Source organism: Bombus pyrosoma, linkage group LG13 (assembly GCF_014825855.1).
Source record: "Bombus pyrosoma isolate SC7728 linkage group LG13, ASM1482585v1, whole genome shotgun sequence".
NCBI lineage: Eukaryota > Metazoa > Arthropoda > Insecta > Hymenoptera > Apidae > Bombus > Bombus pyrosoma.
In genome coordinates this window covers 7638911-7653462 of record NC_057782.1, presented here as the reverse complement: position 1 = coordinate 7653462, position 14552 = coordinate 7638911, and the positions used below count along the sequence as shown (strand labels likewise).

Sequence of the window (14552 nt, the reverse complement as noted above, 5' to 3'; positions counted from 1 at the left end):
ATCATTCCGCGGGTTTCCCATTGGTCAGTCCTTTTGCCAACCGCGATTTTCTCTTTTTCCAACCTCTCGAGTTACCTCCGCGGTTAATTAACCTTCTAAGTAGGATGGAGCTACACTCGCTGTTCATTATCCCGGTCTTGGCCGAATTACACACAGAATTGAATGGCATAGGGTAAAATGATTGAACAAAATGAAGAATCTTCTCGACGATCTACCGCGTCATATCTTCAGATTCGCGAAGAAAAAGAGATCAAAAGAGCGATACATCAAAGCGTCGTACGATTAGAATTTCTCTCGGGGAAACGATGACTGTTCTCTCAAAGCAACGGAAACTAAACCGTGTCGATTGGTCCATCATGGTCGTCATGCAGCGTTCGAGGAGTTGGCGTGCGAGAAGTCGGAAAAGCGAGACGTTAAAGCAGACGAATGAAAGAAAAAAAAGAAAGAAAAAGAAAAAGAAAGAGAGAAGAGAGGGGTAGGAAAACTAAAGGGAGCCTGGCGAAAGTTCCGGCGAGTAATGGCTTTTAAGTGTGAAACCGTTCTCTGCCGCAGTGTCGTTCTCCAGATTTCCCCTGTCATCTGCGTTAAAAGGTACGCCCGATCCATCCACCGCGCGAAGAAGGAATTTCATCCTTTCTTTTTCATTTTTCCTTCTTTCTTTCGTTCCTTCCCTTTCTATTTCTTTTCGCTTTTTCTTTTTCTTTCGTTTTACTGGTTCTCGACGGCGGATTCGAGCGCGTGAATCGCGCCAACATCATTACACGATATCACTGGCTGAGGTACTTCCAGTCGATAGAGTAGTTGGAGGTTGCAGAGATTCGGATGGCGCCGGCGCTAAGCTACCCAGCTAGCCAGGATTTGCGTCCAGACCGTTTGTCTTTTCTTCGCCGAATTAGTATGGATTTAGCGAAGCCGCAGAGAATGGAAGCGCAACCACGGGAGGACTTTAATCAGCTGCTGCCGCTGACTGCTTGGGCGAACACGCACCTTCATAAGGGGAAATTAAAAATGACTTATTATATCATTTTGCAGCTCGAATTGGAATTTCCGCAGACTGTAAATTCACTTGGTATCTTTGCGATCTTTTAATTAAATTACGCCACGATATCAAAGAAGTTTCCGGATCCCAGTCGCGATAAACAACGGAATTAAATTAATTACTCTGATTCCAAGAATAAAGTCTTTCGCGTTTTTAGTCGATAGAATCACGGAACACGTACACGCTGTCTATAAATATTAAGATTGCCGATAATAGTTAGCGAATGATTCGCCCGTTCTTATCAACTTTTAATTGTTTCCATATAAATCTGTTACTTTATTCGTATCGTATTAGGTCATGCAGAGATACGTCAGCATCGAAGCGTAGCAAACGTGGAAATGCGACATCGACGCAATTCTCCAGAGTTCACTTACACAACCCGTAAGAAGTTACTCAAACATCAAAGCAAATTCTGATATTTGTCAGCGGTGCAGCGAATGAGTGATACGTTCTATTTGCGTCCGTCTGCGAGATTGTAACGAGTTTCCAAGAGTAAACGAAAATTCTCAACAACCTTGGGAAACACCACGGAGCCACGGGTAAAATATTAAATAAAGTAGAATTTGTCAGGGCTCTCCGACGAATATAACAAGTAAGTAGCCTAATACTTATGGCTGTCGGTGTAGTTCGAATAAAACGTGCAGGGAAATAAGGAAGGAGCGTAATGCTACTTTTGAAATGCTACTTTTCAATCTGGCTCCGTGTACTAACAGCTTTTTTAAAGCCCTTGAAAATCTCGTTTCCTCGGGACGTCGCTGAAAGAAAGTAAAGAAAGAAAAACGAAGGAAGCAGAGGAGAAATAGGTGACGGAACGGTGGTTGTTCGAGCGGTTCACGGCGCGATACACGGCTGGCAGAAAGATCATTACAGATATCGCTGGCAGAGGTGCTCCCGGTCGGTAGCGTAGACGGAGGTAGGTGGTAGGTGTTCGGTTAGCGCCGGCGCTAAGCTCCTCTTCGTCGGCTTTGAACCTGAACGTTTGCATTTCACGCTGCCACGCGGGTCAGACAAAGACGCAGCTAATAGGGGAAAAGCCGGAGAAAGGGACGGAGAATCGGAGATACGTAAGTAGAGAAAAGGGGTGGCAAGGGACGGGGGAAGGGAGGAGGGAGTTTAAGAAAATGAAGGTTGATGGAGAGAAGGAGAGAAAGGAGAAAGATCGAGAGGGTGGAAGCAAGACGCTGTGCGACGTGTATATACAGAGAAAGAAACAGAGAGAAAGGGGAATTATAAGGGGTGGGAGGATGAGAAAGAGAGGTATACAGAGGGTGATATAGCGCGAGAAGGTGAGGAACGGAGGGTAGGTAGAGGGATAGAGAGCAGCCCGAGGCCATCGCTAACGACGCCATTGTCAGCGGCCTGGCCATTGTGCGAAGCGTCCTGTACGAAACGCCGATTTCTAGCTGCGATCGCGGAGCCTCGGTATACGTTACAGGCAGGCCGAATAAAACAAGTCATTCGGTGATGACGATGCGACCGAATCAATACGCGATAAAATCCGCGAGAAAAGGCGATTCTGTTGGGATGGAAAAGCCAGCTATCGCATACAGACCATGGCGAGGATGAACGTCGCGCGTCACCGAGGAACGATAAATCTAGCTTCCATGATTCGACGAAGAACACCCGCACGATCGCTCGTTTTATTACTATTCCGTCAGAGTGGAAACGAAGCTGTTGTTTTTTTTTCCCCTTTCTTTCTTTCTTTTTTCACGGGAAAAGTGGGGCAAAGGGGAGAGCATCGGCGAGGAACGAGAACCACGAAAGGTGGCTCGACACACGTGAAACGTTTCAAACGAATCGAGAAATGCGCGCAGCGTGCGGCGAAATTAATTCGTTGAATGGACACGACAAGAGAAATTATAGTTTTAACGGAATCGCGTGAGAGCTGACAAGAATACGAATTGTACAATGGAACAAAGCTAATGCGTAAATTCGAATGAAAAAGCTAACAGCATCGCGGCTTTATATTTATTATTCCCCCGTGTTCTCTATACGAACAATATTAATTCAGAGTTCAGTTCGGTGGATAAACTCTGTGTCCACTTTACGCTAACAGGATATTATTTAATGTCCGTGCAGGAACTAGGTGTTGCAAAGTGGCCCTGTTAAATAAACTTTCGACTTTGTACCGTATGGAATCGATCGCAGCTGCCTCTCTACCGAGTTCCATACCGAGGATTCATCTCCATCGACGAGAACAATTTCGGAATGGAGTTTGCGGAATTTCGCTAAGAATTCGCTTAGCCTTTCGAACACGGACTCGAGGACCGATTTGACTCGGTCAAACTTTGCAAACGGTCGATATATTTACCTGGCAAAAAAAGAGATTAATGAATCACCGGATCAACTCTCGGAAAGTGTAGCTCTGTTCGCGTCAGACAAACACATAAATTTCCTGTAGCGGATACAACTTTTCTATTGTTACTTCGAATCTTGTCGAGTAAACCACACAAATGAAAATACGAAACTTTCAAATTCCTTAGTGCATTAAACGTTCAAACGTTTCTCCAATTTTTTAAATAAATTTCCAAGCTTTCTACGTTTTCAAATATTCGTAATCTCAAAATTGTTTAATTTGCAAATATTCAAACTCTCCAATTTTTTAATTTCCAACTATTCGAATTGCCAAATGTTTTAATTCCCGTGTATTCAAATTTCTAAGGTTTGTATGGCGAATTTAAATAACTTTTTAATGTAAAGTATTCGAATCTAGTTGAAAAGTAAACTATTCTGTCCTCCTAATCAATCTTCGCAAGGCTTTGTTATTCCGCGAACGGGCTCCAGGAAGGAAAGCGAAACGCGGCTCATTCCTTGAGATCACGTCAGTTTTATTGTGAATGCGGCTGAATCCGAGTCGCGAGGCAAAGGGAAACACGGCTGAAAGGTACGAGATGACAAGTTCTCATTCTGCCTCTCTTTCACAATACGATTGAATCGATGCGGCTCGGATACAAGCTGTCTGCGTGGTGTGAATATTTAATGAATGTAACCGTTAATGAGGCACGGTCATATTAGTATTAATTAACGGTAGGACGCTCTTCACGTTGCCATCGTACGAAAAAGAATTTCGATGAAAAGAGCCTCCAAGATGAACAGAGGGGGAGGAACTTTCTGATCGTTGAATATACACAATGTTTCGTTTCCTTATTAAATTCTGCACACAGACAGGCAAATATTTTTTATTGTTATTACAAAAGAAGATTGCCATTGAAAAAGTGTAGCTAAAAGTTATGAAATGCTTCGGAAAAGCAAAATCGATTTTTCATTAGCGTCACCTAAGGGGGTTAATTATTGCGCGGCTGAAATACCAAACTGAAGTTTCATCGAACCCTCTTATCCACAATCCAATTTCCAAATTTATCGAAATATCGGGGAGTTTAAACGATCCAAAATATTCGTTAAAATGAAAGAACAGACCGTGTCGATTCACGTCGTACAATCGCCGCGCCAACGAACAAATAACACACGCCATAAAAGATTATTCTCTTTGACATTAAAGGCATCGTGTCTCAAACTCCCGGATGGAGGGATTTAATGGGATTGAGAATGAAGATATCTTTGTATGGCGTAAAAGGCTTTGAATGTGTTGATAGGTTAACAGGATTAAGGCGGGTTCAGCGTGACCCGACAAAGCGCATATTTCAGTTAAGCTACACACTCGAGGAGACGCGGCTAGAAATTTGCAAGTGACACCCGAAAGTGGTACGCGAAGAAAAATGAAAGGCGAAGTTTGATATTTTCGCTACGAGCTGCACAGCAGGTTAAAATACATTTTTTTAAGTGGATACTATGCGGCTTTGACCGCGAATTAAATTAAAAAAAAAAAAAAAAAGAAAAAGAAAAAAGAGGGAAAAGAAGAAAAGACCCTGCGCTTAATTTCCTGGCGGTTTGCGAAAGTGTGCTGCAAACGGTGTACTTTTTCCTCGAAGCGAAACGTGAATGCGAGATTACTTTGTTCAACGACCGGTTTAATTTAAAACGTTTAAAAACCGTGACATAATTGGAAAAGTGCGTGTTTTTTTGAAATCTGAAAGCAGACTCGCTCGATAAATCAGCCGCGAGTAAACGATAAAACGGAAAAGACTAACCGAAATAGAGATCATATTTTTATCGGGAAATGATATCGGGAAATAATGTTTGACTGTCACGTTAGAATCGCGCAAAATATCTATTTTGAAGGTTCGACGTTTGACCCAGTTTGGATGTATTAATATCGTAACCGCATAGGCACGAAAAGCATAGGCGAAACGAATCGGAAGTCTCTCGGTAAACGGATGTCGCACTCGTACGCCAGACAATTTCATTCAGTGAAAATACTCATTTACTCGACTTCCTGCCGCAGCTGGCAAATATTATATCGCGGGTGGAACTCGCGCGCGTTAATCCTCCTCTTCCTCTCCGACGAATACCGTGTAACATCGGTTGGTTATTTAACATCCAGTTGTTATCTCGATAAGACAAGAAATCCCCTTTTGTCCGATTAAATTGTGCTCGATGCCGAGTATAAAAAGAAGGACAGGTATCTTTGCAGGTCGCTCTGTCGTTTATTACAACGTGACTTATAACCGTTTCCTTGGAAAACTACGAAACGATCGTTCTAATGGCCCGTGTAATCGTTTTCCTTACGACGGAAACGATACAACGCGATAAACTACAATCTAAAACGAGTCCGCGCAGTGTTTCGATGGACTTCGACGACAACGTTCATTTCAATACGAGTTTTCCAATTTTATTCGCGAATCGAATATATCGAATCCCATTAGTAACTTTTAATGTTGTCGAATCTAACAGTAAATATCGATGCCCGCTCGAATGTTACTGATACGATTAAAATTAATCCCGCATCTACCGTTTCTAACCAGATGGATCGACGTACGAACAAATGATTTCATTAAAATTAGTTCGGCCCAGTGAAACTATCGCCCGCTGTTCAAATTACGTATTATTAACGTTCATAAGTCGATACGCCTGTTGTTAATTGCAATAATATTCATGGAATTGTGCTCTGGAAGGCCACAACGGTTTTCACATCTTTCTCGAGATAATTTTTTCCATACAAAAATAGCATGCAAACAAGTTTTCTGACATAGTTCTGCTATCGTTAACACGTTCTCCTTTTAATTCCCGGTGAAGTTCTAACGACGTTAACTTCGCGGACAAACATCACGATGCGGTTCGCCGCGATATCAACGATTACTTTGCCTTGGAATAAACGAATTCCACCGCGAAGACCAAACGCAACGGAGACGTAGCACGAGTACAAAGAAGATATACGAGTGTAGCTTCGATGATACATAAACATTTTACAAAGATGAGAGTGCCGGGTAGCGTAATTTACGCACGACTTCTACAGCGGCAGGCCCGGTCCAGCACGATCGATCGATCGATAACTCTCGCGAAACTTGCATAAATCATCGTGAGGGAAAAGCAGCGCTTTACTCGATTTACGCCAACTTTACGCGAATATCAGATTACTCACGGAGTACACTATATATTCGACCCGAAACTCTGATACTTTCTGCGATACTCGGCGTTTTCACCGTGTCATCGTGTGGCTTCCGTTCTCAGAGAGCACGTTTCAAGGTTACGCTAGGGGTAGCTCGACGCAGTACTTACCGTTTACCGTAGCTGCACTGCGTTTCCTTCGAAAATGCGCTGGAAAACACCTTGAATCCTAGAGCGTGGTCCGGTCTCGTTGTTCTCGTGGCGACAAGAGCACGGCGTCGTGTGTGTGTGTATGTGTGGAGAGACAAGTCCCGTGTTCCATGAGAGTCTCGTGAACGATCGTGGCAACGACGTGACCGATACGCTTCTCTTGGACGAACTGAGCTCTCCCCCCCTTGCGCCGGTCTTATATAGCACCCCCACCCCTCTAATCTTCCCCTGAGTATCCCTTCCACCGGAGCAACCCCTGCACGGAAGACGGCAGCTACGTGGGGATGGATCCTAGTGGTCCACCAAGGACTCCGTTACCCTTTCTCCGTCTTTGCCATTCTCTCCCTCGGTCGTCCTTTCTCTCTCCGTTTAACCCTCTCTAAAATTCTCCCTCTTTTCCTTCTTCTCCCTTTCCTCTCTTTCACGCTCTTTCTTTCTTCCGCTTTGTGCTTCCACCTTGTCCCTCTTACCGATCCGAACCTCTCCTTTCGTTCCATCCTTAGCCCAACAGCGAAGCTTCTCGCTTCCTTCGTACAGTGTCGCCGTTCTTCGTTGTTTTCCGTCTTCGTCGCGCCGTGTCCCAAATGACAATGTGTAAACTTCGTGCTCAAAACCCCGTGGCTCACCAGCCTAAGCTTTTCTCTACCCGTTGTCTCTAGTCTCTGGCCGTCGTCGTTTGGCTCTCCTCGTTCCTCGTCGGGACAGATCTTACGCGTCATGCCAAGAATGTCCCTCAGGGTCAGAGGAGTCGGCGAGAGAGCGGAAAGAGATAGAGAGAGAGAGAGAGAGAGAGAGAGGCAAAGTTTGGCCCGCGCGCAAGATACAGCCTCCTCCCACGCGGTTGCATTATTCGCGATAAATATTTACGCGGTCGCGGTGGAGCATGAGTCACGTTCGTTCATTGAAAAGCGCAGCGATGCTTGCCGGTCGCGCGAATCGAGCCACTCGTACCTCCCACGATATTTAATCTGCGTGCGTGCGATGATGTCTTCCGCGGCGAGCACCTGAAATTGCAAAGCAGGTAGGCGTTAGAACGCGAGGATAATCGATTCATTTTGGATCCTTTGCGTCGTTCGTTCGTATCGCTAAACGAATCGCTAGAAAATCCATAGAAACGTCGCAGAAAAATGACCATTACAAATCGCGGTTGCTTTATTAAATTCGCCTTAGAAATTTGAATATTAATTATGTGCCTGGATAGTGTCAAATTGATAGTTGCGTAAAAAGGTGAAATTGATCTGTTTGACCTCTGACAGACTCGAATCATGTTTTATTCTCCGTATCACTGGTTTATTCTCTGTCTGTTTGTTTTGGCTACCTACCCAAGATTTAATAAAGTAACAGAAGCTTTTTTAAACCCGGCTTTTAATACGATAGAACGATAAAAAAAGACACAATGGTGGCGAGAGTTGTTTGGAGACAGAAGCAGCAGAGGGAACGGGTGCGATTAAACGCAAGGATAATAATATATCGCTATTTCAGTTAAGATTATGCAGAGTCGTCTAGTAGGTTCGCGGCGGTACAAAAGTACGCGTGTACATGACTCGTATCAAAAAGCGGAGGTACACAAAGCGTCTCGTAATAAAGGAGAAAGAACAATAGCAGAAAAATAACCCGACTTGCATTCGTGTCCCGTTAGCGTCTCCTCTATTTTACTGCTGCATCCCTTTGCACGCTACTGTGCTACCTGTGCGACTACATAAATTTCAATGTTCCTTCGCTTCTGCCAGGCGCAAATCCATTCGATTCCTTTCTATATACCGAGACGAACCATCACGAATGCCAATTTGCAAACTGAATATAAGAATGAAACAGATGGATTCACGACGGTAAATCAATTTAATACGTCCCAAGGCGGATGCTGCTTTTAAATCACCTTAGAATTTTGACCGGGTATGAAAGTTTTAAAATCATCGTTGTTTCATACCACCCTGTGTACGTTCTCACGGGGCAAACCCGCGACACATTTTCGCAGTTACCTATGTTTTTCCCATTCGAACAGCCGTCTTTCTTTTTCCCCTGAAAACATATGCGCGATCCACGCGTGGCGGACCACACATCATACACTTGACGCGCATAAATATCATTATCTCCAACAGGCCGGGTAACTCGATTTAGAGGCGGATCGAATTCCCTCACCCTCGCTGCTTTCCCTCTTCCACCACCAGCTTCTTTCCTCTTCCAGTAGCTGGCCGCGTCCACCTTAGCGATCTTCCTTTTGTGGGGCGCGAGGACGGCCGACAGGCCGCACACGCCCACCTTCCTTTTTGATTTATGCCACGCACGCGAAAGGGAGTCTCGTAGGTGGCCGCAATGAGCAGCTCGGGTTTTTAACGAAGATTCCCGGATCAGGCGAGTTCGCTGAGAGAACCGAGAAAATCTGGTCCCAGGATCTGCGAGACTCCGCTGCTCGAAACGTAAACATCCACGGAGCAGATAATCGACATTAACTTTAGGCATTTCCTCGAGTCATATCGATATCATTTGCCTAAAGGCGATCTCGAAAGCGTAGGTCAAAGCGCAATACGAGGGATGCGGCCCGGCGAAAAACTCGACGACCTTCCGGCGTCGAATTCTCGTCAGGTTGATCGTGATAATCTAATCAACGATCCAGAAATCGTGTCGACGATATCGTGTCAGGGCCGAGCCACCTGGAGTGACCCACCTGACCCTCGGTGCATACGGAGATGCGAAAACGACGAGAGACGATGGTGGCGAAAAGGGATAGAGGGAGGCAGACGGCGAGAGGACTAGGAGAAGCGACAAGGGTTGGTGAAAAGGGGGTAAGGAGAGGGTGTGTGTATGTATGTGTGTGCGTGTGTGAGAGAGAAAGAGAGAGAGAGAGAGAGACAATGGTAGTTGGAGAGACGAAAAGAGAAGTGGAGATTCGACGGGAGAGGGTCAAAATCCCCTGGTCGTCTCCCGCGCACCCTAGGAATTCCTTGCTGCGGCGGCGATAGGGGTGCTTTGTCACCCCTTTCGTGGCTTTCCAACCCCACCAACTAGCCTATAGCCGATCTGGAGGGGATCGTAGGGATGCTGTCGTCATGGAGACCTATGCATCGGTGGGGATGAAGCATAGAGGGCCGACGGTGGCATTGATCGCTGCGCCCGTGGACCATCACTGTGTTGCCACGGATGTAGAAGGGGTGAATACAAACCCCCCACTCCCCTTTCACTCGCGCGGTCCTACCGCACACGCATTATAGACTTCGTATTCGTACGAAAGCATGCGTCCAAGTATGGACTTACGTGCTTATGCGCGCCTGGCGTGAATGATTCGCGACGCGAGAGCCTACGTACCGTTATATCAGCCGGTATGCAGACGCCGCGACACTGTTTCCTTCGTTGATCTTTCGCTGGCGGAACGTTTCGACCATCGCCGGCAAAGATCATCGAGCGTAGATTCGAAATTTAAAAGCAGACAACGCGTTCTCACTTCGTTGAATATCATTTGTGTACTGCGCTGTGGCCACTAGTAAGAGAGTTTCAGAGGGAGAAAGAGAGAGAGAGAGAGAGAGAGAGAGAGAGAGAGAGAGAGAGTGTTTTACTGGTAAGAGATCTTCGCCTAACTAACTGCGAGAGGCCGTCGCGTTATTTCATCCGGTGGCTCACCGAGGTACTTGTCAAGCGGCCACAAAAAGTACTGAAACGTTATTGTATTTATTGTAGCATTTACGAATTAATTAACTAGGTCCGAGTATATTAAACTTCGAATCATTTGAAAAGGAATTTTTATCGATAACGTGACTTTCGGTAGAAAATTATGAATATACGAACGAGTTGAGGCGCCGTATATTTTACAGCCTTAAATACACGTGTCTAATCGCTTTTTCTAATCGATTTACGCAAGATCGCACGATATTACATTCTACGTAGAAGCACTTGGAAAATCGAACGACACGGTAATGGTCGGAGAGCTTTCAATAAAAAAGGAGAGTGGATACAGAAACGGTACAAATTCTGGATAAGTCGTAGTCATTTAAGCGACCAACCGAGGCTTTATCGCGATAGCGGATGACGTTAAACCCGGATAAAGGAGGTTTTTAACACTGTCGTAACCCCATTACGCGTGTCGCCACCTTCTTTCTCCCCATGGGAGGAGTATGGGCTGCGCTATGGGGTGGTTTTAAAGAAGCAAAGATACCGGCTGAAACATTCCATCATTTAATATTTTCAAGTTTATCACGATTATTCTACATGATATATTACGCGAATCTTGGCGAATTTGATCGACGCTCAATTTGAAAAAAAAAGAAAAAAAAAGAAAAGAGAATCGTACAAGCACGAACGGATCGTAGTAAAAAATTGTCAAGATTCTATCTCGTCAATGTACTGTACATATAGGTGATAGATAATTATGTGCTCTTTGAAAGAAAGAAAAATGTGACGATGGATCGATGGATGTACGCTTCGATCTTCCAATCCTACGATACTGTCCATCATTTCGTAGTTACTTTTTTGAGGTTACCGGCATCGATACACGATTCGCTGAACGTTCACACATTGACATAAGCGTTTCTCGTTAATTTAATCTAGCGCACCTATATGCGATGTAATCCTATCGCAATTTCGGAGTTCCACGGCGGCCACGCTATTCCGAAAATTCACCTAGTTATTTCATAAAGAGATTTACATCTATCTTCGCAACATGGGTAACAATTATTTTAATGGTTTTCACTTAATCGTTTCTTTCATCGATCCATATATTTTACAGGCTTAATGAGTCCTACATTGTTCGTAATCCTTTGTTTTATCAATAAAATTATCAATGCGTTTATAGATCAATTACTGCTATATGATCCTCTTACCTCAAGCTGATCTCAATAATATTTTAACGATCCTGATTTTGAGGATACGAGTTCGTTCAAGAACTTGGAAGGATCTTGACCATCTTCAACGATGATTGTCCACGATGCTTTCGTTATTCAGAGACACCTGCGATATCAAGCGACTTTGATGACTGGATTTAGAAAACGTTTTCCAATTCTTCCTGCATTCTGTTTAAACGTTTGATCTACACTGGCGAGTATATGTATATTCTGCTGCCAATAAGTCTTGAGATACCTTCGATCGTTCGATATATGTGATCTTTAATAAAATATTCTCTATAGAATCAATGCTTTTCGTAACACGAAGGTAAGTGCAGTTCGACATATTGGTCATTCTAAATAAAGAAACATGCACAGTTTCGTAACAGATGTATGTTATAAAGCGCGCGGCTCTAGATCGATAGAGCTATAAAGTCGATATATATTTTATATCTAATATATTTTAGTCCAGACATTCTCTTAACCGAACGACGATAATAACCATCTATTTTAGAAACTTTCAAAGCAAGTGTACTCGCATCTTGCCGCTATCGTTTCTTTCGCGGTCGTACGTGCGTTCTTTCTTTACATTTCCATTCGCAATTGGCCACTGCCTTTGGACGAGATACAACTATTGTCGGTGAAATCGTAACGTAACACGCGAACACCACTTTGAAACACAGTCCCTGGGCACGCATCAGGCGACTAAGTGTATCAATAATGAATGTTACGCATCGTTAAATCGATGGCGGGACGATTACCGGACGATATCGACGCCGGTTTCCGACTAGATCGTGTTAACGCCACGGTACGCCTATACACGTCGATGACTTTATCCGACGAGAGCGTAACAAGCCGTCGTGGCATCGGATTTTGCTTTTGCTAATTAAAAAATTCCACGCGAAGTCAGATTTCCTCTCGTCGCCGCAGAGAACGCCCCTGCGAATAAATCCAATACCACCGAGCCGACTCTCTCGTCAGCCATCTAGCCCCCGCGTAACGCATATTTAATTTCTTGTATATCGTGTATCCTCCGCGCATTAGAAGAACATTGTCACCGATATATCGTTTGGCGAATTAAAATCTTCGCTATCGGTACCGAAAGCGACGAGACTCACCGATCACGACGAAAATCCGATTTTAAAGCTTGAAAGTTACGTGGATGAAAATTTGACTCACACGCGTAGCTAATTCATTTGACAATTCAGGAACTCGATATGTTACGGTTCTAGGGTTCCATGTTTTTTAAACTGTCGAACAAATTTTTACAGCAAGTAAATAGTAATTCTTCGTAATAGTAATTAATTCCTTGTGTATCGTGTATTGCGAACATGTCAGACGTCATTGGCTCTATATGCTACTTTAGAAATTAGAATTCGCAATTCATCGTTTTCAAAGATAACCAGCACCAATGACGAGTTGAAAAATCCGACTCGAAAAATCGAGAATTACACAGGTAAAGATTAAATTCGCACGATATGGCGTGAGAAGGATCGCTGGCTGGAAATATTTTTATTCCATCACGTTGAGGCAAACGTATCGAAAGATGGATAAGCAAAACCCATCGACTAAGTAAACGATCAGAAAGCGCGTCCTTTCCTACGAGAACGAGCAGTTGCGTAAGGAAGAAACGAAAAAAGGGAAGAAACGCGCGTTCAGAATGTCGGGCGCAATAACGCGCTCGCTTAGGAGGCGCAGGCACGCGCGGAACGCTTTTCGGCCCGCTGCTAAGGGGATGCGTTAGGGTGCAGCGTTGCACGCGAGCTACGCGCAACGCATTCTTCCTCGAGCGAGTTAAATGCACGCTCGCGAGTACAACGCGAGGTTGGACATACGCTCCAAGGTTTATTTGACGCGACACGCTGGACATCCGGAGCTTGCTGTCGACCCAACATCTTCATTACACCAGCGGAACGATGATAGTGCAATTTTTAATTTAGCCGGTGCAATTATCCGGTGGCTCGCGCCTCTTTTGCTCTTTCTGTTCTCTACCGTGAGCTTTTATCTTTATTTTGGCGATAATAACAGGCCACGAGGCTCGCGGTACGTCAAGGAAATTAACCACGGAATGCCGGCTAATATTTACGCGGTTTCCAAGGAGAAACATCGCGCAGGCGGTTGGGGTTTGCTAAGCATTTTTTAATTAAATCCGTATCGATAATAACGGCACGGGGCTAGAGCGCGCCGTATCTCGTACGCCCGATAGTTCGACGTAACGAAATTCATGAGCCGAAGGCCAAAGAGAGACGCGCATTAGAGGAGAAAGTAAAAAAAAAAAAAAAGAAAAGAAGAAAAAAATGTATTCGAGGCGCAGCTGGATAGCGTCGACTGCATCACTTTTCCTACTTACTCTTTCACCCCGTGAAAGGATGAAAGGGAGTAATTTCCAATCGAGACCCGGCTATACGAGGTGATGCGAATATTTTCTCTTTCCCTCCCTCTAGGTTTTTTAGCCGACGCGTTCACTGTCTCGTTCTATCGAGTCGCGTCGGGTCTACGCCAACCGACACTGGTGAGAAGAGAGTTTTCGCCGATGCGCGTTCGATGAATACCGGTAAGTGTGCTGGATCGTATGAAAATTGATCGGCTAATATCGAACAACGAAGACAAGGAGACGATGTGCAAGCAGGTTTCTGATTGGCGTCAATTTTCGCCCGCGAAGGTCGTCGATGTATAAACGGGTTTACCCCGACAGAGAGGAATAATTGAAATTCCGGCAGTCCGATTGTTGCGTTCGGCGCAACGAGAATCTCGCGAAACGGATCGGCCCGAAAACGATTAAAAGCTGGGGATCTAGGACGACCTCGAATAATACCATCGAGAAGTTTATTCCACGATGTAATCTTCGCCGGTAACTCTGACTTTTCCCCGAGTTCGTGTTAATTTTCTCAGAGAACGGGAAACTTGGTCGAATAGAGTGCTCGAGAATGAACGATAGCGTTTCGGTTGGAAATGGCGACGCTATTCTCCGCAGCTATTACTCCGCTCGATTAACGCGACGTTGATTTTTCTTCGCCGTACGCCGCGACAACTCGTATTCAATTAGG

General features: G+C 44.7%; 1 long non-coding RNA gene across 1 annotated transcript in view; it reads right to left on the bottom strand.

Annotated features, from left to right (window-relative positions):
* The window catches only part of LOC122574312, an 80456-nt gene extending 68799 nt beyond the window's left edge, over window positions 1-11657 (bottom strand). The window contains exons 1-2 of the long non-coding RNA XR_006318986.1: window positions 11506-11657; window positions 6656-7698 (exon numbers count right to left, since the gene is read on the bottom strand). This is a non-coding gene — a long non-coding RNA (uncharacterized LOC122574312). The remainder of the gene's footprint in view (window positions 1-6655; window positions 7699-11505) is intronic.
* Between the last annotated feature and the right edge of the window lie 2895 nt (window positions 11658-14552).